Source organism: Misgurnus anguillicaudatus, chromosome 9 (genome assembly GCF_027580225.2).
Source record: "Misgurnus anguillicaudatus chromosome 9, ASM2758022v2, whole genome shotgun sequence".
Taxonomy (NCBI): Eukaryota; Metazoa; Chordata; class Actinopteri; order Cypriniformes; family Cobitidae; genus Misgurnus; species Misgurnus anguillicaudatus.
The window spans coordinates 22,830,542-22,836,541 of record NC_073345.2 but is presented as its reverse complement, the minus strand read 5'-3'; the positions used below and the strand labels follow the sequence as shown (position 1 = coordinate 22,836,541).

The 6,000-nt window shown below is 36.6% G+C and overlaps 1 long non-coding RNA gene across 1 annotated transcript in view; it reads left to right on the top strand.

Annotated features, from left to right (window-relative positions):
- Positions 1–1,513: 1,513 nt before the first annotated feature.
- The window catches only part of LOC129423176 (uncharacterized), a 115,826-nt gene continuing 111,339 nt past the window's right edge, over positions 1,514–6,000 (top strand). Inside the window, exon 1 of the long non-coding RNA XR_008637641.2 lies at positions 1,514–1,593. This is a non-coding gene — a long non-coding RNA (uncharacterized lncRNA). The remainder of the gene's footprint in view (positions 1,594–6,000) is intronic.

Genomic DNA, 6,000 nt, shown 5'->3' with positions numbered 1-6,000 from the left:
CGCTCCACGGGGAGAAGGAAAATAGAGGGAGATAAAAAGAAGATTTTCTTTAGGGGGAAGATTAAACAAATGTCATCCTTCTGTTCGCTGGAAGCAAACTGTTTTAAAGATATCTCTGTGGATATTTCTCTTTAATCACCAAGCAATAGCTATTGAGAATATTGTAAGCAGGAGCTATAAACAGGTACACACTGTAATTTTTTGTTTATGTTGAAAAAATTTTCATGTGTTCTGCAAGATGAGTCTCAGGATTGTCTACGTTGACGTAAACAAGAAGTTGGACAATGACATATTGTGTGGACCTTCCCTGTTTAAAATATTTAATAGTTTAGTTTACATCACAGCCTTGAATCTTATAAGAAGCTGAAGTACAGAATGACATCATAAAATTGTTGGTTTGTATTGGTGACGTGAGAGACTAAATATTGAATGCTTTTATTATCTAAATGCAAATATTGTCACTGTACTCTAGTTTATCCTTAAGGCTAACACATTCATACCAAAAGCCAAAAATCTTCACTGTTATTTCATGGGTACTTTTAAATATAGAGTAAACAGTATTTTGCTGGTCACGTGATCTCAACATGTTGACCCTAATGAGATGACTTGCTTTTTGTAAAATAGACGGTTTTAGCAGTAGCAACACAAACAAACGGCTTTCGTGTAACTTCCGGTAAACTAAAGAATCAATAACAATAGAGTCATTTTAGAGTAGTTTATTTCTGATAACAAGCAAAAGTAAGTTTAAATCATTGCCAAAAGCGTATTAAAAACTACATTGAGCTACATTACTGTGTAAACTGTGTACTATATAACGTATATAATGTAACTACAGATCGACTGCCAAACCCTTCACATAGCCGTTTCCCTTGTCTTTAGGAAACCAAAATATGTTATTTTCGACAAGGTATTTGTTCCATAGCCACATGCCAGACTATTAAACAAACAGACCGGAAGTTAAGTTTCGTCCAGACGCGTGACTCCAACAACGCATGTGCGTCCGATAAAGCGGTCTATAAAATAGCTTTTAGAAAATATGACTTAAATGCTCAGGTTATGTGTGTCTGTATGTGGAAAAACCTTCTGAGTAGTACAGCTTTAATTCAATGAAATGTATTGTACAACACACTACAAAAAGCACCAGTATTTTTAATGTTATTTATTTATTTATTTATTTTAAAAATATTTTTTCAATAATCTTTATTTTGTTCAATGCCACATGAACAAAAAGTATTAATCATATTTTTTGACAGGAAAAAAACGGTTTACATAAAATAAGATAAAATACTTTTAAGATATTAGGGTTTTGTTTAGTTGTACCAAAGGGAGAATGTATAGCCTATTTTGAAATCATTCATAAAATGTGACAAATTTGATTACAAAGGGCAATTCAATAAATACAAAAAGCGCACCTAGACCTGGATGTAGTTTGTATTCATAAGCAAATGCGCATCCTGTGCTTTCGTATTGTTCTCGCGGTACTTTGATGTCATACGCCAAACAGTCTGCGCAGCGATCGCCTGAAGTCAAACACATTCAGTTCTTTGCGTGAGGATGGCAGTTCGTTTGGCATCATGTTAACATGGAATAAAGGTAAGTGTAAAAGTTGTTAAAAGTGTCTTGGTACTGTAGCACGATATACTAAATAACACTAGCAGGCGTCGTTAATTTAGTAGCCTAATCTCCAGGAAATAATGTTCAATCCGAAGGGACTTGTGAATATAATACCAAATATAAATTTACGAGGACTTTTTTGAAGTAAAAAGTTAACGTCTATTTATTTACTTCCACTGACAGTTATGACATTAAATAGCCTACACTTTGTTTCAATTTATAAACAATTCGTTCGTCATCAAATTCATATATTGCTAAGTAAAGTCAGTTTTTAGCTTAAACCAACCCTCGTGCGCGAGCCTCGTAACGCACAGTACGCTAAAACCGTTTGAAATTGTATGAACTCACAAATTCGTAACTCCCATAGTTTATACTAGAAAAATATTGATCACTGTACCTATAATGCAGTAATTATTTTCAGCAGCTGACAGAAATTCATCATCTGTCATTATGCCATGAGAGATATATATGTTTCTAGCCCTAGGCCTACTTTTTATACATCAAGCCAATCTGTCATCCTGATCTCACCTAGCTTTATTTAAAAAAAATTAACCCAGCTTGAAAAAAAATGAAAACATGTCCCTTTTTACTCAAGGCTCGTCTCTTTATCCCACAGTCCTGTCTTTTTACACTGTTCAGGGAGCTAAACTGTGCCCATTACTAATTTCAGTTTGAAGAATGAATGAGGAACAAGTGTATTGTCAGAAGTATATCAGATGTCGTGGCAGCCATGAGAAAGAGAGAGAGAGAGAAAGATGTGGAGCATATATACAGGGCCGAGGAAGTAGAACAGATGAAGAAATAGGTCTGGGGCGAAGAAATTCCCAGAGCTTCTCTGATATTTCCTCTTACATCTGTCAAAGTGAGCGGCACGAGGCGGCACGCCTGGTTCTCACCAACGACCCGACACCACTATCTATAATTAATTACATCATTTACATTACACTATTGACTAAATAAATACATAAATCACAGGGCCCCGAGTCAATAGATGCAGACATATTTAATCATGTTCTAAATAATGATCACTGTTCCCATAATGCAATAATTATTTTCAGCAGCTGACAGAAATTAATCTTCTGTCACTATGCCATTGGAGAGATAGAAAGAGAGAGAGAGAGAGAGGGAGAGAGACAGAGGCCTTGCATGATGATAAATACTGCCTCATTTGCGAGGCTCTTGTTTGAATGACAGCAATGACAGAGCGAAGGCTGAAAATCCCTGCTTGTCTTTTTATGTGGAGTGACAGGTGAAAAGCCCCTGTCTAAAAATGCACTGGATATTCGCTGCTTTGTTTATCAGCTGCTGTGCGCCGAATGAAAGAGGAGTAACATGTATTGCCTGTCCCTCCACCTTTTCATCTGCTGTTTAAATGGGCCTGGGGATTGGAGAGTGAAGTTTATTCCACCCATTTATAGCAGAGCATGGAGGAGACAGCGCTTGGAGTCACTGGAGACACTACTTCAAATCAGGTCTTGAGATGGCTGCCTGTTTAGGTCACATTTAGCAATCTTGCTACTCCTCAATAGGCTGCACTTGCCTATTGCCTCTTTATTTTAAAGGCCCTATAAAAATAAAATTTTGTGGCTTTTAGTCAATTTGTATTAGCTTTGAAGTCATGTATATTTTAGTGTACGGCAATACACTGACAACATTTAGTTTTTTCTTCTGGGAAAAGGGATCAAAAATATTGATGACTTATCTTGCACTACTCAGATTTTAGTCTAATCGAACACTGATCAACTTTTTATTGTATATATATGCTGTAACTCATTGGCAACGTGCTAAAAGCATAACAAATAAAATGAAATTTCATTTCATAGATATATTTTATTTTTCCATTTTATATGCTTTTATAACACTGTTTTATTCAAATACCGTAGTACTACTGCTGTTGTTTTACAGCAGTCTACCGCAAATTCAAAACATACAGTAAACCACTGTAAATTAAATGTTAATACCACTGATCTATATAAATAACTGGATTGCGCATAGAACGCTTAACGTAACAGCGTGATGTGAAGCCAGCGCAGAGTTCGAGCCGCCATCTTGGTATACCCAACCGGCAGACAGCGTCATTGACTTCCATTCAAAATCATGTTTTAATTCACCTGCTTTACAGCGTATCAGTCACGCAATATTATTTTTAGGATATGTGTACGTAAATTAACTGTTAATTCTAGTGTTATTTTCAATGTTTATGCTTTAATCGGGCAGGAAAATGGATTTATAAAAACCGTTAAGGTGAGTGTGTCTGCTGCATTCTGTTAATGACACGGGTATAAATAAAGTTTTTTTTTTAACATTCAGCACGGTCAGCGTTATTTCTCTAAATAAGTTTAGGTAACTTGTAAGTTTAGATAACATAAAACCAACAAATTATTGCATGCCCATACGGTACAAAGTATGATTATTTATTTATATTTCAGAATGAGCACGTTTGTCATTAATCCTAAATTTGTTGCGGTCTGTCTGCTGATCTGATACTGTAATGAAGATGAATGTATAATTACTGATTAAAAACTAAAATGTACAACTTTCAGTAAATAACTATGTACATGCTTAGGACGTTTGTGTTGTAATAATGTGCAGGGTAACTTCAGATATAAAAACGAAGACTAGTAAAATGATGTTTTATCATTAAAATCTGATCGCGTCCATTGATTTAATAGAACTTTTGGGTATACCAACATGGCGGCGCGGGGGCTTCACAGTTGTGACGTCATGCGCAATCCAGTTATTTATATAGATCAGTGGTTAATACCCATATTGCAATGCATATTACAGTAATGAACTGGAAAAGAAATTGATGGTATTTTACTGGGCATTTTGTGGTAAGTAACTGTAGAAATTACAGTTAAGTCTAAAGCCCGATTTATAGTCGTGCGTAAGTTCGCGTAGGCTATCCGTAGCCTGTGTGTAGCTCTGCGTAGCCTGACGTGCACCTCGCAAAATTTTTAACAGCGCGTCAGTTCTACGCGGACTGCAAACGCTGTGATTGGTCCACCAGAACCCCTCCCGTCAGGTAAAAAAAACTGCGTCATAGGTATTTCTGTTTGCGACGGTGAAAACAAAGAATGGCCAAGTTGAGGAGTAATTTAACTCAAACTGCAACAAAAGTCGCTGTTTATTTACTTCCATCATTGCTGGTCTTCTCAAATCATACACAACTAGTTGCTGTTTCTTCTTTGTTTGTGGGTTAACTTGCCAAGCTTCTTCTTCTTTGATGGTCGTGCTGCTACTGTGATTACACGCGTGGATACTGCCTACCAGCGGTCTGCGCGCGTGTTTGCACGTCGACGCGGAAGATGATGCAAAAGTATAAATGAAAACCGACGCGGAACATACGCTGTAAGACCTACGCACAACTATAACGAGCCCTTAACAGTGATTTTCTTTTGCAAATAGAGTGACCTCTCTTCCCCTAATACCACTTGTAGTTGAATAGCAGGTTGCAAGTTCATGGCTGTCGCATAACTAAAGCATGCTTTTTGGGATATTTTCTGCCCAAAATTGCTTTGATTATTTGCTTAAAATTCACAGCAATGTAGAAAATGAAAATTTACTTGTAATCTTCTTGTTTATAATAATTTTACTGTAGTTTCTATTGCCTTTTGCTTCCAGTTTTGTGTTTGTGAAAGAAGCTTCCCGGATATAAGAATAGTGAATGGAGATTTATGTAGGTTAACAACTGTCTGTGTTGGTGGAAAGATAAAGCCTATTAAATGAGACCATTTTTGTTTGACAGGACCAAAGCTCCTGGGAATCCCTTTCCCAAACAACAAGATGGTCAGGTGATGTTCTCCTGGCCTAAAATTCATTAGGGTTAAAGGTTAATGACTTTATGTTTACCACCTAACCTGTTCTTTGATAAAGTGATCCCAGGCCCTCCAGGGTTTTTCCGCCTTTATAAAGACATCCAGTGTAGCAACAGGATGCATGGAATGTGGTGTTGCACAAGGCTTTTTCCGACAGCAAGCACCTAAGTTGGATGGTGAGAACCACCAATATTTATTCATGATAAAGAGACAGCATTGGTGTGTTGGCACAGGCTACTTCATTTACATGCTGTTATAGACTGTTTGTCCCGGCCTGGGCACTCTGTCCATCACCAAATAGATGAACTTGTCTCTTTTGTTCTGTTCCCCTGTCATCTGGCTTTTGTACAGCAGAATGACTCAAAGTGTATTTACACGTGATTATTTTTTTATTTAAATTTGAATGCATTTATAAACCTTACATTATTTATTAGATAAATATGTAATGTATTGTTTTATTTATTTATAAGTGATTTAATGGTTGGCAGGATGGTGCCGCATATAAACAATTTAAATTTCAGCCAGTGTAAAACCAGAAAACCAGTAAAGTAGCTGAATATTTAAAGGA